Source organism: Ictidomys tridecemlineatus, unplaced genomic scaffold (genome assembly GCF_052094955.1).
Source record: "Ictidomys tridecemlineatus isolate mIctTri1 unplaced genomic scaffold, mIctTri1.hap1 Scaffold_42, whole genome shotgun sequence".
In the NCBI taxonomy this organism is placed as follows: Eukaryota; Metazoa; Chordata; class Mammalia; order Rodentia; family Sciuridae; genus Ictidomys; species Ictidomys tridecemlineatus.
The window spans coordinates 1117784-1144474 of record NW_027522720.1 but is presented as its reverse complement, the minus strand read 5'-3'; the positions used below and the strand labels follow the sequence as shown (position 1 = coordinate 1144474).

At 42.0% G+C, this 26691-nt stretch overlaps 1 pseudogene across 1 annotated transcript in view; it reads right to left on the bottom strand.

Moving 5' to 3' along the window:
* Positions 1-849: 849 nt before the first annotated feature.
* LOC144373516 (phosphatidate cytidylyltransferase, mitochondrial-like) overlaps positions 850-26691 on the bottom strand; it is a 48403-nt pseudogene continuing 22561 nt past the window's right edge. Inside the window, exons 5-10 of the transcript XR_013433170.1 lie at positions 21697-21842; positions 13052-13217; positions 11448-11510; positions 8082-8115; positions 7921-8018; positions 850-2039 (exon numbers count right to left, since the gene is read on the bottom strand). The product of XR_013433170.1 is annotated as a phosphatidate cytidylyltransferase, mitochondrial-like (transcript). The remainder of the gene's footprint in view (positions 2040-7920; positions 8019-8081; positions 8116-11447; positions 11511-13051; positions 13218-21696; positions 21843-26691) is intronic.

Below are 26691 nucleotides of genomic sequence, written 5' to 3'. Positions count from 1 at the left end.
TAAACAACTTGCCCAAGGACACAGCTGGAGAGGGAAAACATTTCTTTCTTGGATCTTCAGTAACAAAAAGCACTACTTCTTGCCAAAGGGCTCCATCTTCCCCACAGGAACGCTCACCTCTCATCCTTATGTACCAGTTGGATAACTCCCAACTTAGAAAGTATGTACCTTTCAACTGGATCAAGGAAGAGGAATATGAGAATGCATGTAGGGGACAGAGGAACACAAAGACTTGAGTGTTCATTTCTCATGAGAGCTGCAGGGTGTGTGGGAAAAGGCACGGGACAGACGCTTGGGAGCTGGGTTCAAGTCCCAGCTACGTCACTCACCTATTATGACCCCAGGCAGTCGCCTTCTCTCCAGATGTCTCAGATTCCACATCTGTAGAATGGATCTGCTATTCTGACACTCTCTACTTTGCAAAGTTATCTACCTTGGGGATATAAAAAGCTGTATCAGACACAGGGGCAAAGGTTTAAGTAAAATAAAGCCCAATTATAGAAGGTATGGTTGAGGCTGGTAAGATTCTTCCTTTTGGGGAGGGTTCCCAGGGTGTTTAACCACTGAGCCACATCCCTCAGCCTTTTTGTATTTTGAGACAGGGTCTTGCTAAGTTGCTCATGGCCTCACTAAATTGTTGAGGTTGGCTTTCAACCTGCGATCCTCCTGCTTTAGCCTCCCAAGCTCCTGGGATTACAGACATGTGCCACTGCACCCAGCAAGGCAGGTAAGATTCTTATTTGTCCTATAAGCAGTGGGAAATCATCTTAGCTTTTTAAGGAAGAAAATAACAAAAACCATGGTACAAAAGATGATGGCAGCAAATGACAAAGAATGAATAAATCTTAGTTCTCAATTCATGAAATATTATAATGTTATCCCTGTTTCCCAGATGGTGAAACTGTTGAGAGATTAAATAATTCATCCAAAGTCACATGGCTGTGAAGGAAAAAAGAATCTTGAGCTTTGACTGGACAGATCCATGTAATGAGATGGATATGGGCTTGCTTCTTGATGCCCTTCCTCCTCAGTTTCTATTCAGGTGTCCAGTCCTTCTCCGCAGTCCCAGAGCCTGTGGGGAAGCGGCCTCTTGGAGAGGGGTAAGGAGCTCAGGCCTGAGCTCATCAGCATGGTCCATCCTTCTGTCACTTAATGGCTCAGGAATGAATATGTCACTCAATTAAGGCCCATTAATACAAACAGAGGCTTGCTGGGGGCTGCTGGGAAGTTTTCCTTCTTGTGTTTCTAAGATAAGTCCTGAAAAGAATCTTCTGTCTCCTCAAAATGGGACAGGGAAACGACAGCCCTGGAAATGGTTGCCAGCATTCTCACAACTATGAGGGAAGCCAGCTTCAGTAAGACACCAACACTGTGAAGGACGAACAGCAGAGAGATGGAAAGAGACTGGGGAGAATGAATGAGTCCATCCTGTTAGTCCAGGTAACTGTCATGGGGGTCCTGTTGCCTAAACATGTCTGTAGGCTCTGTAGTGTCTGTCTCAGGCTCCTCATCTGAAAGTCACTCTGTCACACACCTTGGAAAACAAAAAGATAAAAAGCCTAATCCAGAAAAATCCTCACACAATACTCTTGCTGGCAAAGCCAGAGGAAACAAGAGAGAGACTATGGACAGAAGCAGACAGGCCAAGCTCCGCCTACCCAGCCTGCAATCCTCCTGGGCTGCATGTCCATCTGTGCACACATCACCTGTCGTGTCTCCGATCTCCAATGTCTACAAAATGCAGGACTCATGGTTCTCTTCTTTGGCTGCTCAGCCCTCTTACATATTTGGAATCCCACCTGGGTAAATATCTGATGAATACATTTCAAAAAAATCAAATAGAAGACAAATAGCAGTCTCTTCAAAATTCACGCAGTGGGTCAAGGTAACAAACACTGTTCTGTTAAAAAGGATCAAACACTTTATTCATCTATACATAACACTTGTAAAAAGCAAGCAAAATCAGGATGTTTTCCTCAGCCATCCTTTCCACATTTTGTGCAGTTTTAGTGAACTGTAAATCACTGAATTCTTCAAGCCTGAAAGAGAAAAGAAGAGAGGGTGAGAAAATGGAGGCTGTTGGGATGGATGTGCAGAGAGGTTCAGGGATGTTCTATGGAAGATTTTTCTAGAAGTGGGGCAGTGATGGGCAGACGGGGATGCTCCGAAGCTCAGGGAGTGAAAGGTTACCAAAGGTTATCGTGACTGGTAAGGGGGAAGTGATTCTGGTCTAGGTATCTATCTGTTGAAACAGTGATATGGATGCCAATAAAACCTGAGTCCTTGGGATAAGTGAAGTTTTGAGTTATGAGTGTGTTGTCAGCCTTTGGATTTGGTAGATCTCTTAAAAAGGAGAAAGGCACAGATAAGAGCCTGTATGCAGCCAGCAGAGTAGTGCATGCCTGTAATCCCAGAACTTGTGAAGCGGAGGCAGGAGGATCCCAAGTTCAAGGCCAGCCTCAGCAATTTAGTGAAACCCTGTCTCAAAGTAAAAAATAAGGGCTGGGAATGTAGCTCAGTGGTATGGTGTTAGCCTAGGATGAATGATGTCCTAGGTTCAGTTCCTAGCACTGAAAAATAAAAATAAAATAAAAAGGCTCAGTGGTAAAGTGCCCCTGAGTTCAATCCCTAGTTATATATAAGAAAAAAAAAAAAAGTCTGTGATTGGGCATCCTTGCTCCTTCCCCCTCTCAGGCTTATATTCCAAGCACCTCAGCTTGCTGCTTTTGTGTCCCTGTGTATGCTGCCTACCTGCTGTTCCCACCACTTTCTGCCTAGTAGACTTGATACTTGCTTGAGGATTCCTACTCCAAGAAATGCCAAGATGGTCTCATGCACCTGTGCTTGCTCACCTCCCGAGTGGCACTTACCCCATTGTATAGTGCCTATCAAAGGACTCACCCGTCCCTCTGGCTAGACTGTGAGCTCCTTGAGGATGGGGACCTTGTCCGATAAATTTCTGCATCCCCATTGTATAGTACAACACTCTGAAGCACATAGTAGGTGCTTGATAAATGCTTTTGAAATGTCAGAACAAATGCACCTTATTCAGATAGGTAACCCTCTAGCACCCCTAGGTGACCCTCTAGCACCCCTAGCTGACCCTCTAGCACTCCTTGATGACTTAATCATAACTACATGATGAGACAGAAGAGCTGCTCTGGGTGGCGCTCAGGGCAAAGACATAAAATGGGATAAAATAAGTGGGAATGCTATTTGTCTGTCAGATCTGATAGGATCCTACTCCAGGATGTTACCATGGACTTGACTTCCTTCATGTGGAGAGTGATATCATTCAGGGTGTATGTGGCCCAAAGAACCCAATAGTCTTTTTCACTTTTAGATGTACACAATGACCGTGCTGTGAGTCTGGAATGCACATCCCCAGCACTGTGCTTGTGAGCATGCTGACAAGGTAACAGGATTCATTCCAGACATGCCCGGTATTGGGGTTTGAGTGATCTCTTTAAAATATCTGGCTCTGCCTCCTGTATACTGCCTAGTCTGCTTAGAATCCGACATGTTTTTGAACTATATCTCCAGCTCTTTAAACAATTAAAAAACCATTTTTTTTTCTTTTTTTTTGGAGTCAGGGTCTTGCTAAGTTCTTGAGGCTGGCCTCAAACTTACGATCCTCTAGCCTTAGCCTCACAAGTCACTGGGATTACAGGCACATGGTGCTGTACCTGGCTCACTGAGAACCTTTGAAGGAGTTACTGTGGGCAGTGACAGGGAGAAAGCCACAGGTACAGGTAAAATTATTAACAACTCTGGCTCCTGTGGCCTGGCCCATCTACCGGGTGACTACTTGTGAACTGACATAGGCCGACAAGAAGCTCACAGCTCCTTTCTCTGCTTCCACCCTTTTTAATTTTCTCCCTGGAGCAACCATTCTGGTAAACCTCACCCACTTGAGAACAGAGGCCGGTAACTTATTACTTAAGGCGCTTTTTAAAATTACAGCCAGAACTAACCAGGAACTGGAGCAGAATGCAGGGAGTTAGCTGCACACTGCGAAGTTCAATGCAGCAACCCCAGGGCGCTGAGTCACGGCTCGAGGCAGATGCACAGACCATGATAATTCCCAGCTCACCTTCAGGAAGCTTAGTCACAGACTCCTTGGAGTTCAAACATTTAAGGTAAATACACAAAGCGGAGGAACGTCACCATGCAGCCAACTTCTGCTACTGGTGGACAGAAACCTCCTCGACTAAACACATTCTCTTCCGGGCTCTGCCAAACAGAGATTCTCAGAAGGACTGTAGCAGGGAAATGGGTTATAAACAGTACTGGAACAGAAGTCCAGAGACCTGGGTTCTAGGCCCGGCTGGACCAAGCTGCGTGGTGCGTGACGCTCGCTTGTTGGTCAATTACCTCTTCTGTAAAATGTTAGCGGCTCTAAAAAGGGGCCCGTAGGAAGCTTGGACCTCAGTTAGAACTCTCTGAAACTGCAGGGAAGTGCGCCATGTATGTGTTACATGTGTTTCTATGAGAGGGTTCAGAGTTTTAGACAGATTTTCAAAGGGATCCAACATTTGCAAAGGGTCAAAACCCAGCAGATTAGAAAAAGGGCCCTTTCTGACTTAATGTTTTCATTTCAACAAAAGTGTTGGACTTAAACTCCCTGTATTTGAAATAGACTGAAATTTCCTAACAAAACACAAAAAAACTGCTAACCATAAAGAACGAAGTTGATAAACCAGACTAAGCAAAATTAAGAATTTCTTTTCACCAAAAGTTATCATTAATAGGGTGAAGTAATAATCCTCAGATTACCTATATAACATATATAGGACATGTAGGCTGTAGCTCGGTGGTACAACAAGTATTTGGCATGTGAGGCCCTGGGTTCAATCTCCAGCACCAGTAAACAAATAAATAAAGGACTTTTATCAAGACTATGTAGAAAATTCAGGAAGAAAAAGGCACACAACTCAATAGAAAAATGGGCCAAAGACTAGGCTAGATATTTCTCAAAAGAGGATATCCAAATAAGCATACAAAAAATGTCAAGGGCTGGGGTTATAGCTCAATGGGACAGCACCTGCCTATCTCATATGCGGCACTGGGTTTGACCTCAGCACCACATAAAAATAAATAAATAAAGGTATTGTGTCCTCCTACAAGTAAAATATATATACATATTAGAAACAAACAATGCTCAACTTCCTTCGTCATCAGAAAAATGTAAATTAAACCCCAAGATGGTACCAATACCTAGTTACTGGAAAGAACATACACTATCAAGTTCTAGCCAGTGGGTGCTGCAACAGGAACTCTGCTAGTGGGACTGTAAAGCTGGACAACTATTTGTTATTTATTAACACTGAACCTTCACATGCTCTGAGACCTAGAAATTCTCCTGGAGTATACACCTGACCAAAATGCATGCACATGCTCACTAGAAGATCAGTACAAAAGCATGCACAGCTGCACTATCTGACATAGTCCTAGACTGCAAACCGCCCAAGTGTCCATCAACAATAGGGTGGATGCACCGGGAAGACTGCAATGGGAATGAATGGACTCCTGCCACTCCCAACCACATGATGCGCCTGATGTTCTGAGGACTAATGAGAAATGAAGATGCAAAAGAGCACATATTCTCATAAAGCTCCAGAATGGGCAAAACAGAACCATGGCATTGAGAGTCAGGCTGGTGCGGAGCCTTGGGAAGCAGCGCCTGTGGGGGGAGTGGGAGAGTCCTTGGGCACTCATGCTGCTGTGCACACTGGGCAAGCTGTTGGGGGTGTTGGCATGGATGGTGGGTGGTCTCTGACCTCACAGAGCTTACAATCCACAGGATCCTACTGAGCATGCATTAAGCTTGTTCTTTGTTTCTGCTTTCTTTCTAGAGAAAAGGGTAGTGATTTAGGAATTCTATGACTCCCCAGAACACTTTTAGATGGTCTCTGAGAGAAGAGAGCCTGGTGAGAGAGAAACTTGGCTCTGTCTTCTGCTCCTTGCTCAAAATGGTGCAATGTCCCCTTAGAAGCATCCATCCTCTGCAGTGAGATGCTCAGGCTAGTCATTACGATATGGATTAGTGCTGCAGAAGGAAGTTTTGCCCGGGAAGAACACAGAAATCTCCATCAACATAGGGTTCCTGAGGCATCTCTTATGCTGAGGTCCAGCCTACTTCAGTGACCTGCAGCAAAGTTAATGAACACGGAAGGCCTCTGTGTGACCTTAAGTGGAAGGGTCCCTGACAGACAAAATTTCCAGAAAACACTATGAGCCAGAGATATGACTAGGATGACTGGTCTCTATATTCCTATAATTCTATATTTAGATTTTTTAGGGAGCAAATCAGGAAGCCCCTTACACTCTTCCCATTAATTTCCAACCATAGCCAGACATACCTACAAAGAAAATTTCTCCTGAGGCAAAAGTACAACTTTTTCTAAGAACTTTCAGCACGGCATAGTGAGTGGTGTGCACCTATAACCCCAGTGCCTGGGAGTGTGAGGCAGAGGTGTTACAAGTTCCAGGCCAGTCTTGGCAACTTAGCAAGACCCTGTCTCAAAATAAGATCAAAAGGGTGAGGGGTGTAGCTCAGTGGAGAGAGTGTCAAGGTTCAATATATAGTACTAAAAAAAAAAGCATTGGAAGAAAAAACTTTCATGTTTTTGTTTAAATTCGAAGTGAAAAAAAAATTGGGAGAAACACTTTAGTTTTAAGAAATCAGAGAGGAAATGGTGACATTCTATTGTGTTTCAGGAAAGGGCTGGAGAGGATCAACTGAGGCATTCCAGAATCTCTTCAGGAACAAGACCAAACCTGCCTTGTTAATTCACTTGAATCTTTTGAAGCTGAAGTGGTAAAGAGGTATCTGACCCAGAAGTTAGTCTGACTGTCCAAAGCCAGATGGAAAACAAAGCAAGACTTTGAGAATCAGGCTCAGAGCCTCCTCCAGCTCAGAGAGCAGCCTCTACCGTCCAAACCAGAACCTGAGTTGGGTCTGACCCCTCCTCTCCCTCTCTTCCTGTATTTTTTCATCACCAACTTGAGAAGTGACACCATCTGCTGCCACCATGACAGGCAGAGAGGCAGGTATGAGGAGGCCACAGTCTTTTATAGTATTGAGCTGGCTGGCTTCAGCTGCTGACCTGTGACCTTGATGAGAAAGACACTAGTCTACTAACAGCCTGGTCTAGGAGAAGTTGATATTATTTTCTAAACAAGAAACTCCCAGGAAAAAGAGGGGGGAAAAAAAACAATAGTGCTTAGCTTTGGAAGCATTTCTGTTCTCACACTGGAACATAGGTGTATCCAATGTTCAGGAAATTTTAAAAGAACTATGAGAGAGTGTCAAGCTATATGAGAATACACTACCATGTCCTCTAACAGAATATACTAGATGCATAATCCTCTGAGCTGGTTACAGATACCTGATTTCCATTTCTTTCTAGGAAGAGTGACATTTATATAGCATCCTAGATGCCTTTTTAGGCCTCGGAACTCCCTGTGAGTTGGGTATTAGTATCCCTGTTTCATGGGAGACAGGATCATTAACATACCAAGGTTAAACAATGAAGAAACGAAAAAATAGAACCTCAAACTAACGTCTTCTAACCCCAAGCTTAGCCCCTTTGGTTAGCTGTCTCCCCAGGCTTAGCGGAATTCTAGCTAAGAGGAAATCTTCCTTTCTACCCCTGTAGGGGTAGAGGCTTGTGAGGGAAGGAAGATGGGGAAAACCTTAACGTCTTAAAATTTTCACAACCTAGTAAGACAGGCATAATTATTTCTGTGAAATTAGAAATCAGAAAAACTAAGCAAGTGGTTCAAGTCACAGAAGTCAAGATGTGAATGCTAGTCTCCAGGGTTCACAAGTCCCTGTCCCTGGCATTGCACTCAGCACCTCATCATAGCCCATGACTGCCATAAACAGAAACCACAGTACTACGTAGGGAAACCCACAGAATTTGAAGAGGTGCTCGCCATTCTCCAGTTTCTGCAGCCTCAGAGCCAGGTTACATACTCTCTGTTGCTCTACTTCCACGGTGCAATGTGGCATCCTTAGAAGTGAAAGAGAAGCAAATAAGTGCTCAGGGGAAGCAGCGTCCACACCCCCCGGACACCTGGGCTGCAGGCTCTGCAATCCACTGCCCCCTGCTGGCAATGAGAAAGAATAAGCAAAAGAGGCTGGATCAGTCTCATTCCAGGCTGGAAGTATAAGAGATCATGATGATGATGGCACTTTTATTAGAGAAAAAAAATCACGCTTATTGAAAAAAAAAAAAAACCCAGAGCCTGTAATGGTGGCACATGCCTGTAACCTCAGCAACTCAGGAAGCTGAGGCAGGAGGATTTCAAGTATGAGGCTAGCCTCAGCAACTTAGTAAGACCCTGTCTCAAAATAAAAAAATAAAAAGGGCTGGGGATGTGGCTCAGTGGGTAAGCATTCCTGGGTTCAATCCCCAGTACCAAACAAATACACCAAGAAACAAAAAACTCCAAACAAAAAACACCACACAGAATAGTATGACAGATCTCCACATTTCCCCACTCGCTATAACAACATATCGGCTCAAGACTAATCTTATGTCATTCACTCCTTATTCACTTCTCTTTATCATGCTTTATTTTGAGGCCAGTGCCAGGCACTGTGATATTTCATCCACAGATATTTTAGTATGTTATCTCTGGAAGAAAATGGTCTTTAAAAACCCCATAACCACATTATTAACACAACTAAAAACGTAACAATAATAATTCTAATATTCCTTATAGAATAGAAAGCCAAGATCAAGAAAACAAATCGTCAAGCCTCGAGAAGGATCATGGCAAGGGAGTGGCGATCATGCAAAGCCTTAATTAACAGCCTGAATCACTCAAGCAAACAAAAGCACCTCACCTGTAGTCTTGCCAGGATAAACCAGCAAGAACATAGATTAAATGATGATCTTACTTTGGATTGCAAAGTTTTGCACCCGCAAGTGGTAGGAAGATCCTTACTTCAAATCTTTCTAGAAGTTCAGGAGGGCGATGCTATGTCCTGAGGCCCAAATGTTGAATGGGCCCCCAGGCAGCTGGGCTGGAAGACACTGAAAGACCACACCAATGCCCAGGAGATCACAAATGCAGGGGGCAGGTGCAGGTGGAAAGATCACTCCCTTTCTGGGGCTACTTCAGTCCTATTTGCACCTAAGATTACCAGTTTCTATTAATACATCTGTATTCTCTAGATTTCGAGCTCCTGGAAGGCAGAACAGTGCTGTGTTTGCTTCTATATCCAGAGTAGCTAGCACGTGAGAGATGATCAACATGAAGGAGGAAAGCCAATCGTTCCTTGGGAAGAATGGGGAGAAGAGCAAGTTCTCACACAGTGCTTGTGGGACTATGAATCAATATGGTCACTTTGGAGGGAAAACATGGCAATATCTAAGGATATGTTCAAATGTTTAAGGCCATAACACAAGAACAGGATGTAAATAAAAAACAACAACAATAACAATAAAAGGGAACATTCAGAGAGTAAAAAAAGAGCTGGAAGTGAAAAATGTAAGAGCAGGGCTGGGGATGTGGCTCAGTGGTAAGGAGTTTGTCTGGCATGTGGGAGGCCCAGGTTCCATCCCAGCATCACACACACAAACAAGAAGGCAGAACAAAAACTCAACAGAAAGATTGGAAACTAAAGTTGAGAAAATCTCCCCAGAAATTAACAAAAAAGCAAAGAGGTAACACACAGGAGACAAAAGAAAGAAAACTCTGCTGGGCACAATGACGCACATCTATGACCTCAGCAGCTTGTGAGGCTGAGGCAGGAGAACCACAAATTCCAGGCCAGCCTCAGCAACTTAGCAAGGCCTTGTCTCTAAAAAAAAAAAAGATAAATAAAAAGGGCTGGGGATGTGGCTCAGTGGTAGAGTGCCCCTGGGTTCAATCCCTACGACTGCAAAAAAGAAAATTCAAGTACTAGTCTGGGAGTCCAATATCTGAAGAAAAGGAGTTCTAGAAAGAGAATAAAAACAGATGGGAGGAAATCATAGAAAGATTCAAAGAATTTTTTCTTGTATTCTTATATTCTGAAGTTTCTAAACTGAAAGGACAATGATTACCCAATAAAACAGACAAAAACAGAGTTATATCAAAGCACATCACTGAGAGATTTAAAAGCCTTGGGAAAAAAATGAAGACCTAATGGTCTTCCAGAAAGAACATGCATGCGTCAAGGATTAAGAATCAATGGCTTTGCACTTCAACAGCATCTCGCAGTGAGAACATATGGCAGCAATGATCTCAGAATTCTAAAGACTAGAATTTCTAATTCTAAAGAGAGATGATTTTTAATTGATATCCAACTTAAGTATTAATTGTGTGTGAGGGTAGATAAAGAAATTTTCAGCCATGCATAGCCCCCAACTTTGTATCCTACGCACCCTTTCTCAGGAAATCACTGGATCATGTGCTTCACTTCATCAAAATGGGTATGTACACTAATAAAGCGAAAGACACAGTGACACTGAATTCCCACAAAAGACAAAAGGACAGGTGGAGACACTCTCCACTGCAGGGGAGGAAAAGATATCATGTGGCTCATAACAATGTTAAATGCCAGCTGGGTGTGGTGGGGCACATCTGTAATCCCTGCTCTCAGGAGGCTGAGGCAGGAGGATCATGAGGTCGAGGTCAGCCTGGGTGACTTAAGGATGCCCTAAGCAACTCAGTGAGACCTTGTCTCAAAGTAAGAAATAAAAAGGGTTGGGGATGTGGTTCAGTGGTAAAGAGCCCCTTGGTATGATTCCTAGTACCCACCCCCATGAAAAAAAAGTTAAATGCTAAATGCTGACTTGGCGAAACTACAAGTATTTTAGGATGGAGACAACCAGAGAATAAGCATGGTGAGGGTGGATGCAGGAGTCGAATTCTGATCCCCCATAGTGAGACACCAACAGATTGGACCTGAAGATAAACACTGAAGGAGCAAGAGAAACTCATTATTCTCAGAAATGGTAATAAAACCAAAAATAACTCTAGAGACCTGGAATTATCTCTGAAGTGGGGGAAGAAGGGGCGGGAATGCAGGGGACTGCTGTTTTACAATGTTCTGTATGTGGAACTGCGATAAATATAAAATCATAAGGAAAGAAGCCCTGCCAGGAAGGAGCTGTCGAAACATTTGACAGCACCTCAACTGGTGTGGCTTTTTTGGGCTACCAGATGACACTGCTCCTGGGCCTGTTTTTATGTTACTAAACATCTCAGTGTGTGACACTCAGAGTTCAGCCTTTCACCAATACTCAGGGAAAGTTAGTCGTATTTTGGTTTTAACCAGGAGCACTAAGGCCACTCAACCCAGCTGGTGTGTGAATTATGGCTTTTCTCTCCTTTCTTTTTCTGTAGGGTGCTGGGGATCAAGTCTGCAGTCTTATGCATGCTAGGCCAGCAGTCGCCCACGGAGCCACAATCCAGTCGCCGCCATATGGATTTCCTAAAGTTCTTACCAGCAGTAAAAATGCCTTTGGTACTCTGTCTTATACTGGAAGGTCTCACGATTGCTGAAAGCCCTGTGAGAAAAAAACAAACAGGACACCAAGAAAACCGAAAACAGATGTTAGTTATCTTAACAGTTTTAAAACCTGAAACTAAATATTCTTTCTAGTTGTCTAGTAAAAGCAGCAAATCCAGCTCTTCTGCTGCCACAGAGTGGCAGTGAAAAGGGCATCAGGACTGAGGGTCAAGACCCTGGAGGGACCAGCTCTGGCACCGCCCAGCTCTGTGAGCTCGGAAAAATGACTGAACTGCTCTGGGCCCAGGCCAGCTCACCTTAAAACAAGAAACAGAGAGCAGGGAACCCTCAAAGGCCATTTTAGGAATTTCAGTCCACATAAGGTTTTTGGTTTTCAATTCCAAAATGTGAAAAGATCAAAATAAAACAAACAAACAAAAAAAACCCCAAGTTTTTTTTTTTTTGTGTGTGTGTGTGTGTGGTTTTTGTTTTTTTTAAATCTAGGAGAAAAATCTCCATCATGAAAACACATGTATTCAAGTGAGGAGCCACAGTACAAGTCTTCCATCCCTTCAAAGCAGCAGCAGAGGTCAGACTGTTACTAGGACACGTTAAAACAAACAACAACAATGGGCCTCAGAACTTTGCAGCAGGGAACATAAAAATGTGTGCTCTGAAAACCTGGGCAGGTCCTGATGGAGAGCGAGAAGCCACCCAGGACAGCAGTGTTCAGCACTGTGAATGAGAATTACATCTAGCAGGGAGGCCTGCACCTGGGAGGGGCTCACTAAAAGCTTAATAAATGATAAGAGGAGAAGGCACTCATTTGAGAGACATTCTCAATTTGTAATTATTTCTTTACTGGCTGACCTCGTAAATTACCTTTACCACCTCTGGGGAAGTGGATCTCTGTAGTTTCCGATTTTTTCTGACATTTGGGGAGGCCCTGGGGAAGATGCTGTGAAATGTGGGCCATGCCAGAAGGAACCTGCTGAACACAGACTGAGACACATCTAGTAGCGGCTGGGGAGAGCAGTGTCCCAGCTGGTGTGATATTATGAAAACATTAAAAATGTCACCAGTCTCCTTCCTTCTTAGACCACCATGGAGAACACAGGCCCATCTTTTAAACAACTTCTAGAAGTTATGCTCTTGGAACGAAAAGCAGTGCGTCTTCTCCCTTTGACAGTGATTTGGGATATAGAAATCTGAAAAAAGGATTTCCACCACCTTATTTCAAGCCAATGAAAATGTAGATTGGGGGCTGGGGATGTGGCTCAAGTGGTAGCAAGCTCACCTGGCATGCGTGCGGACTGGGTTCGATCCTCAGCACCATATACAAAGAAAGATGTTGGGTCTACCGAGGACTAAAAAATAAATATTAAAAAGTTCTCTCTCTCTCTCTCTCCCTCTCTCTGTCTTTAAAAATAAAAAGGAAAAGAAAATGTAGATTGGGAAAAGTGTTGGAGCTTTTCTTCTTCCCTGAGGCAATCTCTCTCTCAATCATCTGGGGAAGAAGGAAGAAATAATACCTCTCCACTGCACACAAAGCCTGCTTTAACTGTAGCTAGCACATCCTCGCCTCAAACACAAACATACCCAGCCGCACCACATCACCGCAGTCAGGATCATGAGCAAGTTGGAGTAAAGTTTCTTCCACATCTCTGTTTCTTCCTGGAGGATCCATAATGTGATTTATTCGTTGCTATAAGGTTTTGGGCAATGTCATCAGCTGAGTGAATTGTCCTTCTGGGCTTTTATCTATCTGAGGGGGGGAGAAAGAGAGAGATGATGTCTATGGAAGTGCTTTGAATTCTATAAATATTCAGAGACACATGGCTTCTATTTAAAATAACAAAAGCAGGGATCTCATATTATGTGGGGCTCCCATGTATACATATGTAATTAAGTGTGTTTTTTTCTTCTGTTAAAAATAAAGTAAAATCAAATCAAATCACACAAACAATAAGCACCCACACCTAACCTAGGCAGCATGCTAGGGAAACTCTCTTCTTTCTTAAACTCAATGTCTTCATGTTTAGAGTACCAAGTTCCTTCAAAAAGGATAATTCTTTTCCTATAATACTCCATTTTGACAAAAGAAAAGAAGAGAAGCCTCTTTTAAGGATGAGTTTCTGACTTTCAGTTAAAATTTCTATTTTTCTCTAGTAGTTACAAAAGGTGGGCTACAGGTAACAAATACCTATCAAACCAGGGCACTTAGATCATCTTCCCATGTTAAATGCAGCCTTGAGTTAACATCACTGGATCACACATTCAGTAATAGAGGGAAACATGTGAATTTATGCTTCTTGTCCTTACAGCCTTTTACATACTACATTGGACTTCACAAATTGCAGGAATATACTGACGAGGAAGACTAATATTCACTTTTCATCCACTGGCACATAGTAGGTACTCAAAATATATTAGATGAATAAGGGAATGAATCAATATAACTTAGCTGTTGTCACTTGCTAAATAAGACTGAGCAATGTGAGTGGCTCTATTCCTAATGAGTTCTAAAGTACACTGTGAAAGATACATGAATAAAACATACAAAACTATGCATTAGACTCTTCCTGGAAACCACTGAATCAAAAGGTAGTCACAGGACTGTGACCAGACCAGCTTCACCGTTACACTTTACTGTGCTTCATGGAATCACATTTTTAAAAAGTCTACATGTAAACACTGCTTGCCTGCCAAGAGGAGAATCAGCAATGCTGCCGCAAGCAGCACAGCATGTAATTTTATTTAAAAAAAAAATATATATATATATATATTCACTTGTAGATGGACACAATACCTTTATTTAATATACTGCTGAGGGATCGAATCCAGTGCCTCACACATGCCAGGCGAGCACTCTATCACTAAGCCTCAAAATGCAGCCCCCACCACATTATTTTCTAAGTAGGAATTTCTGTTATATTCTTTTTTTTTTAAAGAGAGAGCGAGAGAGCGAGAGAGAGAGAGAGAGAGGAGAGAGAGAGAGAGGAGAGAGAGAGAGAGAGAGAGAGAATTTTTAATATTTATTTTTTAGTTCTCGGCGGACACAACATCTTTGTTGGTATGTGGTGCTGAGGATCGAACCCGGGCTGCACGCATGCCAGGCGAGCGCACTACCACTTGAGCCACATCCCCAGCCCTCTGTTATATTCTTTTAAAAAATGTTTGGGCCTTAACTTATTTAAGAGAATAGTTAAAAAACAAAAAACCTGGACAAATAAATGTATGAAATTTTAGATTCAGGTTTTCTAACTTTGATCAATTTTCTTAATAATTAGAATTCACTCATTCTATTATATTTTTCATTCAACAAACATTTATTTTATTATACTTTTTAAAAATATTTTTTTTTAGTTGTAGATGGACACAATATCTTTTATTTATTTTTATGTGATGCTGAGGATTGAACCCAAGAGATTTTTTAGCAAATCTGCCCAATCTGGACCTTACACAACTGGTGCCAGCGGCGGTCCTAGAAGGAGACTCCCAGCATGTAAGGCAAGTGCTCTACCACTGAGCTACAACCCTAACCCAACAAATATTTATTAAGTCTACATATATTAAATGCCTGAATTTTCTAGTTTTGTTTAAAAAAATATATGCAAAGAAGAAGGAAATACCATTAGTGGCTCCATTAAAGATACACAGGTGTTTTTTACAAAATCTAAATACCTCATATTTATTACTAGGATGGTTCTACATTCATAGGTTCCACCTTTATATATCATTGGCTATACAGATGACAAAAAAATGTTCATATTTCTGTAGAATATCCTATAAATGATTTTTATAGATTCTTGTTTTGGAGCCATGTATTGAAATAGGTCAAAAGGATATTATATTTAAGTTATGCTTTGGCAATGAAATATAGATTCTAGGAATTTTAGAAATGCCAAAATGGCTTGAGTAATATGAGGAATTAGAAAATAGTGTTTGCCAATGCTTTCTCTTGAGGAAAAGAATGCACTGGAATTTTTATTTGAAATCGTATTTAAAGAAAAATTACTAGGTGACATGTTCAAGTAAATTAGTAAAATGATTATTTTTATTTTTAGATTCTCATTAAAGTGTGAAAGTGAAAGCAGTTAAATTGTGAAAGTCAAAATACATTTTAAAAGTAGATATAAAAAAGGCTACATATTATATGATTCCATTTATATGAAGTGTCCATTATATGAAGAGTAGGCCAATCCATAGAGACAGAAAGTAGATTAATGTTTGCCTGGGGGAGATGAAAGCTGGGGATTACTAATGGGTATGGGTTTCTGTACAGAGTGATGGAAATGTCCTAAAATTAGACTGTGGTGATGGCTGCATAACTCTGTGAATATAATAAAGGCCAATGAATTGTGTACAACTATAATCCCAGTGACTCAGGAGGCTAAGGCAGGAAGATCTCAAGTTCTAGGCCATCCTGGACAACTTAGCAAGACCCTGTCTCAGAATAAAAAAATAAAAAAGGGTGGTGGGTATGGCTCAGTGGTACAGTGCCTCTGGATTCAATTTTATGTTACTAAAAAAATACATCAATAAAACTCATATTTAAAAAAAAGCAGACAGAGTCCTGTGATGGTAGACACTGTGGCCCACCACCCGGATCTGAGGTGGACCAAGGTACTGGGAAAGTCAGCCAAGTCCCCCTCCCGGAGTCCTTCTTAGAACTGTCTCCAGCCAAAGGGAGTTGCCTGTATCCAATAACTGGACAATGCCAGAGTACAAAGCCTAGCCTCTGGGTCAAGTTGGGACAACTCTGAGGGGCCCTCTGGCTCCCAAGCACCACCGCAGGACCAGAAGCCTTTTTTAGCAAATCTACCCAATCTGGACCTTACACAACTGGTGCCAGGGGTGGTCCTCGCAGGCAGACTCCAAGATGGAATTCTGGAGCTGCTATGGAGTAGAAGACCAAGTGGAAGTCTGTGAAGTTGACACTCTTTCTGTTGGCCAAAAGAGTAAAGAAAAAATAAAACATCACCCTGGGAGAGATGGTAGTGATTAGTACCAGCTGCAGCCCTCTAGGATGTGGTGGCTAATTTTGTGTTTCCTTGGGCTGGGCTGTAGCGTTCAGCTGCTGAGTTCAACACCAGTGTAGATGTTGAGTGGAAGGTATTTTTAAGATGCAAATAACATTTAAATCAGTCAACTTTGAGTAGAGTTGATTACCCTCTGTGATTATGGAGAGTCCTCATCCAATCAGTTGAAGGACTTAAGAGAAAAGGCTAAAGTCTCTCTCCCAACCCCAGGAATTCTGCTTCTAGACTCAAGGCTGCAAGGCTGACTCCTCCCTGGGTCTCAAAACTCAAAACTTGCCAGACCTCATCAGGCACGGTAGCATATGCCTATAATTCTGGTGACTTGAGAGGCTGAGGCCAGCCATCAACAATGTCAGGAGACCCTGTCTCAAAATAAAATAACAAGGGCTGGGGATGTAGCTAAGGGGCAGAGCATCCCTGGGTTCAATTCCCAGTAATGAAAAAAAGAAATCACTGGATCCCACAACTCATGAGCCAATCTCTTAAAATTAATCTCTCTCTCTCTCTACACACACACACACACACACACACACACACACACACACACACTCATTCATTCTCTCTCTCTCTCTCTCTCTCTCTCTCTCTCGCTCTCTCTCTCTCTCTCTCTGTTGGTTCTGTTTCTCTGGAGAATCCTGACAAACACAAGGATTGATGGACCACCATTATATCCCCATTAAGTGTGGCCCTTATAGGGGCTGGGGATGTGGCTCAAGCGGTAGCGTGATCGCCTGGCATGCATGCGGCCCGGGTTCGATCCTCAGCACCACATACCAACAAAGATGTTGTGTCCGCCGAGAACTAAAAAAATAAATAAATATTAAAAATTCTCTCTTTCTCTCTCTCTCTCTCCCTCTCTCCCCTCTCTCACTCTCTCTTTAAAAAAAAAAGTGTGGCCCTTATAAAACCAAATAGAGCCTGGTGGGTTTCAGCAGACTCTGTTACAAACTCAAGCAAGTAGGAACCCCAACAACATCTGCTGTGCCAGATGTGGTAAATCTTCTAAAAGCAGATCAATAAAACTATGGGAATGCCTTTGGGATCACAGACATAGTGAATGAGCGCACTTTTCTCCATCTCAATTAGGTCAGAGGATGAGAATCAGCTCTCCCTCATGGGACAGAAAATAGTACACTTTATGGTTTGCCTCACAGCTAGAAATCCCCCCCCTCTGTTATACTTGAAGGAAGCTAGTTTATTTAGACATTCAGTATATCACCATGTTGATCTAGATCACTGACATAACGTGTCACCTGGTGAGCTATAAGGAACAGGTACACCGGAGGCCTTGGCAGATAGATTCATTCCAGAGGATCTGAGATACTGATGAAGATTCCCAGAGCCTACCACCTAGGTGAGATTTTTAGAGGTCAAATAATCTTTTTTTTTTTCTTTTTGGTATTGGGAATTGAACCCAGGGGCACTTAACCCAGAGCCACATCTCCAGCCCTTTTTATATTTTATTTAGAGATAGGGCCTCACTAATTTCCTGAGGCTGGCTTTGAACTCACCATCCTCCTGCCTCAGCTTTGTAAACCACTGGGATTACAGGTATGTGTCACCGTGCCTGGCAGGTCAAGTAGTCTTGATCCCTAAATGGTGGGACATCTTCTCTAGAGAAGAGATTAACTTATGGCATCTCATGTCTCTCACCATTAAGACAGAAGCACAGTGATGTGCTGGGCCTCCTTAGGTTCTAGAGGCAGAACAGAGAACAATGTTCAGACCCAATACCAAGAGAGAGGAGAGGATGACAGCTTTACCTTTCCTGTCCACAGAATCTAGCTAGTCCACTGCATGGGGCTCAGATTCATCAACATGGTGTACTGTGACAGAAATCATGGGGCTCACTTTAGAGAAAAGGAGGAGTGGAGGGACAGCAGTGGGCACTGGATCACGGCTCCACTGTACTACCACCCAGTGGAACAATGGTTCTCAAAGGGGGACAATTTTTGCCCCACACAACAAATAATTTTCTGGCTTAAAATTTTAGCAGGTTGCATGAAAAGGTCTATGACAGATACCAAGGAACAGCTAAGGCACCAGCTTGGCAATGATACCTTGTGGGGATGGTGTAGTAGATGTCCCAAATTAATGACCACTGCATCATACCATTCCAATTGACAGAGACATAGGTCTGGGAACCGAGTGACCTGCTTAGCATCACCTCCAATGACCACCTGGGAATTAGTATGTCTCATCTTAAAACTCTAGATCTGTGGATTTAAAGGTCCCAGTTCTTAGAGGAGGATGGCTTCTCCCAAGACACAGCAAATATCTCACTAACTTAAAGTTAGGACTTCGATGGATCACTTTAGAATTCCGTGCTGAAAGTCCAGGAAATGAGGTACTTACATATCAACAGGAGTAAATGTCCCTGATCAGTAGGAGATAGGGTTGCACATACAGATCCCTTAGCATCCCTTGCCAAGATTTTTTTTATATTTATTTTTTAGTTGTAGTTGGACACAATACCTTTTTATTTTATTCATTTATTTATATTTTAAAAAGATATTTCCTTTTTGGGATGGGGTTGTGGCTCAGCAGTAGGGTGCTCGTCTAGCACGTGCAGGGTGCTGGGTTCGATCCTCAGCACCACACAAAAATAAAATAAAGATATAGTGTCCAACTGCAACTAAAACAAATTTTTATTTATTTTATAAATACCTTGGACACAAACCAACTGAAAACTAGATCATACATATGCTTCTGCAGATCACAGGGAGTTTGAATAAGCTTAGCTTTGTACTAAAGGAAATTCCAATCCTTTTCTTTTGCTCAGTTTTTAGAAAAGTTGGCATGTAGAAATATAACCCTTCACTGTCCTCTAGATGTCTCTCTGAAGAAATTCTACAGATACTGACATTTGGGGTCCTCTAATAAAATAGCCAAGTACTTGGAACATGATTCTATATGAAGCCCATCAGCTGGTATACCCTATCTGTCACAAGGAACTCTCAGTCTGCATTTTAGTGCCTCACTTTTTAAAAAGAGGCCAGAAAAAGCATCCAGATATTTGAGGAAGACCTCTAATATAATAGATGAGCGAATGAAAGGAACTAAGAAAGACAAATAAAGGGAGCAAAAAAAAAAACTTCAAAATTATGATAAAGATCATTAAAGAATTGAGGAAGAGATGATGCATTAATAAAGCAAGAAAAAAGAATCTCAATGGGACCCGAAAATTCAGTAGAAAAGTTAAACAATCAATCTTGAAAGATTCTTCCAGAAAGCTGAACAGAAAAACCTGAGGAAACAGGAAAGAAAGGAAAAAAAAATCAAAGCAGGAGTTCTACAAATAACAGGAATTCCCAAAAGAATAAACTAAGAAAGTGGGTATGAGGACATTATTTCAGAAACAATAGATTTCCTAAAACTAAACTTCATAATTTTCCAGATATAAAAGGCCCACCAAGTGCTCAAATAATAAATTTAAAACAGACGTGTACAAAAATAAAGGCAAGTCATCACAAAAGTTAAAAATAGTGGCTGGGTGTGGGGGCACATGCCTATAATCCCATGACTTGGGAGGCTGAGGCAGGGGGATCGCAAGCTCCAGGCCAGCCTTAGCAACTAAGGTCCTAAGCAACTTAGCAGGTCCCTGCCTCAAAATAATAAATAGCTCAGTGGTTCAAAGCCCCTGGGTTAAATCCCCAATACCAAAACAAATAAACAACAACAAAAGTCTGCAAAAAGGAAAATATCTTAACACTGTCAGAGAGATTAAAAGGGGTCATATACAAAGGATAGGCAATCTGAATACCACCAAATATTTAATGCAATACTGAAAGAAGAAATGAAGCTATGACTTAACCTTCTGAGGGAAAATGATTTCTACCCTAGAATTTGATATCTAGCCTATTACTGACTGAATGATCCATCAGTGAGAGAGATTTATCAGAGGTATCTGATCTCAAACACTTGCCGCTCTCACAATCTATGTGAAGAAGGAATTAACAGAACATGCTTCACCAGAATTATGAAGGAGGAAGACATAAGATCCAGAAGACAGAATAGCAAAGGACAGACTAACAAGGGAAATTCTCAGGGTGATCACAAAAAGAAGTTAGGTCCCTAATCCTAGAAAACAAGTAGCCTAGGAAGGGACAGAACAGAGGCCTCACGGAAGAATGTCCTCAAGGGGCTGGGGAGAAAACACTCAATGTATTTGATATAAGTAGATGAGTTTTATAGATCTCTGAGAGGTGGAGGATTTTTTTTTCTTTTTCCTATGGTGGGATTGAACCTAGGGCCTTCCCCATGCTAGGCAAGCACAAGCACTCTACCAAATAAACCAAGCAAGGGGGGAGGCAATTAACTCCAGGAGAAACAAGTTGTACAGGAAAGGGAATTTCATAATACTGTATCTCAGCAATAAAAGAGAAGCTGTCAGAGCCCTGGGAGTGGTGCTCAGTGGCAGGGCACTTGCCTAGAATGTGCAACATTTTGGGTTCCATCCCCAGCATGGGGGGATTGTCATAATGAAGTAAATGCTGAATATTAACTTAATGAATAGTTATAAAATAATTATAGTGGAGCATGAGGGGGTGAGGTAAGAGGGGAAAAGTAAGAGTGAAACAGGAGAAAAATACATGTGTGTGTTGATGGAGTAGTGTAAGAGTGAAAAAAAATCCTTGTTCTCACAGTAGGATGGCAAAAATAAAGTATAAAGCTGAAAACAGTCAAGAAAGAAGTCAAATCCTATTATTTAGAAGGGGGTGGTAAATATCACAGGAATCAGCTACAAAGCTGAAGAAGCTGCCTCTGGAGTAGGTAGAGAAAACAGGGAAGGGCAGAGCAGGGAACTGCTATTTTTTGTTACAAACCTCAAGGTACCACTTGGCTTTTAAACCAGGAGCAGATATTTTGATAAAAGTAAAAAATTTAAAAAGCAGAAAACAAAAATACTTTAACTTGAAGCAAGCATGGCAAAATCCGTTAAAATGAGCAATGATTGTTCTGGCATTTCACATTATCTGTTCTTTTCTTGTTTTAAAAAGAATTCCTGCCACACAGTGGTGGATAACTACAATTCAGCAATTCAGAGGGCTGGGGCAGGAGCATCACAAGGTCAATGGTAACCCAGTACCAAAAATAATAATAATTCCTGTTCCTTAAAGTTGTCTTTTCAGTTCAATTCCCAGTACCTCATGTAGCTGTTGCCTTAGGAGCGATGGAAGTTATTTCCCACCTACGGTTTACCTCCAGACTGCCTTGCTGGGTTTTATACACCACTTGGGGATTCTCCTGTAGAATGCTGCTGTACAGCTCGCGGAAATGGGCCATGTTGGGCAGTACAATGTTCAACACTTTTGTCTTATCCTCTCCAATCACCATCCGAAAGTCACCTAGTTAAAACAGACAGAAAAATAAACTCCCATTTAGAATCCCCATTTGCATGTAGAACTGTAGCCCCCACACAGGGGGGATGCTTCGGCCTGGCAGGATCTCTCACTCAGACACTTTGCTTCCTTAAAACTGTGAACAACTTACCCAAGGAAGAGAGGTACTTATTTAGAGCTTCTCAAATCACAAAGCCCTATAGACTAGTGAAAACACAGTTACCTAAGTACACAAGGTAATCATCAGGGAGAAGCTAGTTTCTTTTCTTTTTTTTTCCTAATGCAGAAGATTCTGTACTTATAATCCTTTATCTTAAAAGCAATGCTCTGCCTGTGGCCATTCATGGAGACAGGAGCTGTGTATTAGCACTGTGTATTTGTCCTTGTCATTGCTCACTCATTGTGGATCTGTTTGCATTGGGGCTTCTGGGGAACTTTATGAATGTAATTAACCTTATTGCATTTGATGAGGGCAAGAGCAGTGAGTCTTAAAAATCCCAATAAGAAGAGGTTTATATTTAAGATGAAATTAAAGGCAGATATAATCTGAAAAGTTGCAAATGGTGAGAAATGAGGGTTATGTTTGCCTGTGACATGAAATGAGCTGAAACATCAATAACAAGCACAAAGAGCAACTTTTGAAACAAAATGCAAAGTGCCTGCCTCTGCTACTGACAATCATCAGTGAGACTCGGAGGAAAACAGAATGTTTGAGTGAATACCCAGTGGGCGAAGTGAATTCAAAAGAGGCTGGTAGGAGTTGGGGTGCAGCTCAGCGGTAGTGTGTGCTTAGCAATTGTGAGGCCCTGGGGTTCAATTCCCAGAACAAAAGAGAGAGAGAGAGAGAGAAAGAAAAAAAAAAAGGAAACTGGACTCTCCCAGGTTAAGCACAGTGAGAAAAAATATGGCTGAAACCTTTCTTGGACAGAGAGCTAAGTGCCAGGGAGGTGGCAAGTAAGGGCAGATGCCCCAGCTTCTGAGAAGCCCCTGGGACTAGGAGGATGGTATAATTTGTTATCCAAACTAGGTCATTTTAGAGGATGAAGAGAGCACTACAGACAATTACACCAGAACAAGTATTAACTGTCAAACCAGGGCACACTGGTTATCCTTGCCAATTTACTGTCTCTAGATGGGAGAAGAATTCAGAGACCTCTGCCTGCCACATGGATTTTTCTAGAGCCAACTGGTGTCTTATTTAAGGAAAAATAAAAATATAAAGAGGTCTGCCAATGGTCTGAATAGGATTTGTCCCCTCTGAAACTCATGTTGGAGTTTAATGTCTTTGGGGAGGTATTAAAAGGGAAGAAACTTGACTCTGGGGCTTAGAGGTGGGGCCTTTTAGAGATTAATGAGGATTAGATAGGTTGGTCAGGGTGGAGGCCCCGTGACTGAACACCGGCAGCCTCCCAGAAGACAGACATATGTAAGTTCCCTATCACTATGTGATGCCCTGCACCATGTGGGACTCTGCCAGCAGGGTCATCACCAGATGTGGTCTCTTGGCCTTGAACCAGAAGCATGACCTCAAATAAATCTCTCTTCTTTATAATTTATCCAGAGAGGCTGCATTTCAGTAAGAAATAAAATACGCTGGTTTTTTAAGTTTCAAAGGTCCAACTTACACAATAATTTGGTAGAATGCAGCTGGGGATATAGGTTTCAGAAAACCAGAATTCTAAACACCCTGAGGAACTTGACCTTGGCATAGGCATTGACTCTTCAGGTGAAGGTGCAGAAGAGATCCCACCATAAGACACTGCCCAACTTTGAATGAATTTGTTATTTTGTTCCAATTTGACTGACTGATTGATTATAGTGAGGGATAAAAAACAGGGCCTCACTTCTGCTAGGCAAGTGCTGTATACCTGCTGCTACCCTATTTTAAAGGGACAGAGAGTACATAGTTAAAACCAAGGATCACTGCTAATGAGGGTGTTGAGAAACTGGTCCTTTTACATACTGCTGTTGACATCAGAAACTGCCAAAATCCTTGGAGGGCAATGAATCAAGAAACCCCAAGGCTGGTGAGCAAGCCTAGAGAAATAAGAGGTAATGTTTACTAAACATCTGGTACACATCAGGCACTGCTCCCCGGGCTGTTGTGCTTCCCCATTTCACCCATGTAGCTCTCCTCTCTGACAGACCATTCCTTCTCCAGTTAGTAGACAAGGCAACCACCACAGAGATTAAGTACTTGCCTAAGACTTCCCAGGAAGTATGAACATATCAACAATCAGCTGAGGCTGGGCGCAGGGGCACACACCTGTAGTCCCAGTGGCTTGGGAGGCTGAGGCAGGTGTTCAAAGCCAGCCTCAGCAATCATGAGGTGCTAAGCAACTCAGTGAGACCCTGTCTCTAAATAAAATTCAAAATAGGGCTGGGGATGTGGCTCAGTGGTCAAGTGACCCTGAATTAAATCCCTGGTAGGCCCTCCCCCTGAAAAAAATGGGCTGAGGACATAGCTCAGGGGTAGAGTGCTTGTCTGACATGGGTAAGACCCTGGGTTTGCTCTCCAGCACCACAAGAACAACAGAAACCCTGTTCGTTGAAGTGTTATTTGCACTGGAAGCAAGCCAAATGCACAATAGGGTAAATGGATAAGCTATGATGGTAAATCCATATCCTATCACGGAGCAACAGTGTACCACCATTAAAAATTACAGCCATCATATATAGCAACATGGAAAATGGTCGTATAATAATGTGGGTTGTATATAATGAGGGTTCAGAAGTACAACAAAAAAAAACTGCAAAAAAGAAAAACCATGAACAACTAGACAAAGGGATCTTATAAAGATGGGGGGTTACAGGGAAGCTCAGTGGCAGGGGGCCTGCCTCGCACGCACAGATGTGGGTCCATCCTCAGCACCATGCACACAAAAGAAGTTATTTTTGCTCTAATAAAATATACACTTATTCTGGGTTCTGGATATATGTTCTGTGCTACCTCTTAGCCTTAGCAAAGCTTCATAAAGTTGAAATGATTCCAGTTTTACAGATGAGGAGATTAAGGTTCAGAGATAAGGTGCCCAAGGTCCAAGTGTCTCTCAGTATCAGAGTAGTTAACATTTTAGGCAACCATTTCCTCTGCCATTTTTCCTCACTTCTATAATGCTGATGTATTACTTCTAACATTTAAAAATAAATTCACAAGACATACAGGTGTGATGACAAATGTGAATGGAGATGTGGCTGGGTTAACTTCCAAATGTGCAAACCCTGATGCTTTTATTGAAAACTCCTATTAATCTTTGAAGGGATGAAATGTCATCAAACTCTAAATTTCACAGGGCTGCCCCTGAAATGAAAGATTACTTTGCACCACTGCTGAGTCCTAAATATCCATGTTAATCCTTTTCTTTCTATACTTTCCACACACACAAAGTTCTTAGAGTTTAGATAGTAGATGGATAAGCTATGATGGTAAATCCACATCCTATCATGGAGGAACAGTGTAACACCATTAAAAATTATAACCATCATATAAAACAACATGTACTCAATTGATTAAAATGTAAAAGCAAATGAATTCCAAACCTCTCCCTAAAGAACAACTGCATGCCATGACTATAGGACCTAGAGAACACCCTGGACTCTGAGAACAAGGACTAGGCTCATTCAGTTCTGCAACCCTGGCCCCTCCTACACTGCCTGACACAGAGAAGGCACATGGATAAATGTCTGCTGAATTGAATTTCTCCAACTGCCGCACAGCAGAACCCCGAGCCCAGCCACAGGGGATGGTAGGTAAATGGGCTGATTACTTGTTTCTTCAGAACAAAGTGAATAAAATCATGGGCACAGTGTGAACCAGCATCTGATCATAAGAATCAATTTTCTTATCTTTAGAGATCTGTTTGCAACAGATTGAGAAAAACTGATTCTTAGCTTTTATTTTATCTTTATTGCTGGTTTTAACTCTTGAATGTTCTACCCAGAGAATTGCCAGAATAATTCAATAAGGCAAACAAAAGAATAATCTCTCTTTGGATTTGATGCTCAGAGATTTGTAAACCATCTATATCTCTGTGATCCAGGCATGCAACCAGCAGCCAGGGGCATAATTTTGAACTTGAGGGTGGGAGAGGGGTGCACAGCACCAGGGAAAGATTCTTCCAAGGTTGGCAATGTCCCAGGGTGATTTGAGTCAAGTTATTTAGCTTTTCTGAGTCAATTTCCTTCTCTGTCAAATGGCTTTACAATCCTACTAATTCCACTACCTCACAGTTGCTTTCAGATTTACAGAGCTAATGTATTAGAGAATATTTTGTTAAGTAGTAAAGCAGATACTGCTGATAGTAAGATTTGTACATAGGATGGGCAAACTGGCACCGTGATGCACACCTGTAATCCCAGCAATTTAGGAGGCTGAGATAGGAGGACTCCAAGTTTGGGGCCAACTTGGGTAACTATGTGAGACACCATCCCCAAATAAAAAACGAAAAGGGCTGGAGATGTAGCTAGCTCAGTGGTAAAGAGCCTCTGGGTCTGGGGTTTAATCCCTGGTACCAAAACCAAAAAAGAAACACAGGATAGGCAAAGGATAGAAGAGAGAGGAAGCCCTGCATCTAAGATAACAATTATTGGTTAACTTTTCCTTTTTAAAAATTAGTCACAATATTGCTGTTTTAAAAATTAGTCACAATATTGCTGTTATTTCAGTTCACTGAACATCTGGGTGGCTACTAAGCCCCAAGAGCTGTGTTAGACACTGGAGATAACAATGATCTAGGCCCTACATCAGGCAGCAAATGACACAATTTGTTCAGTGCAGGATTTTATGTGGTAGTTCAAGGACTGTAGCCCAAACCAGATAGTTTCTTTTTGAAGTTCTAAGGACTGAACCCACGGC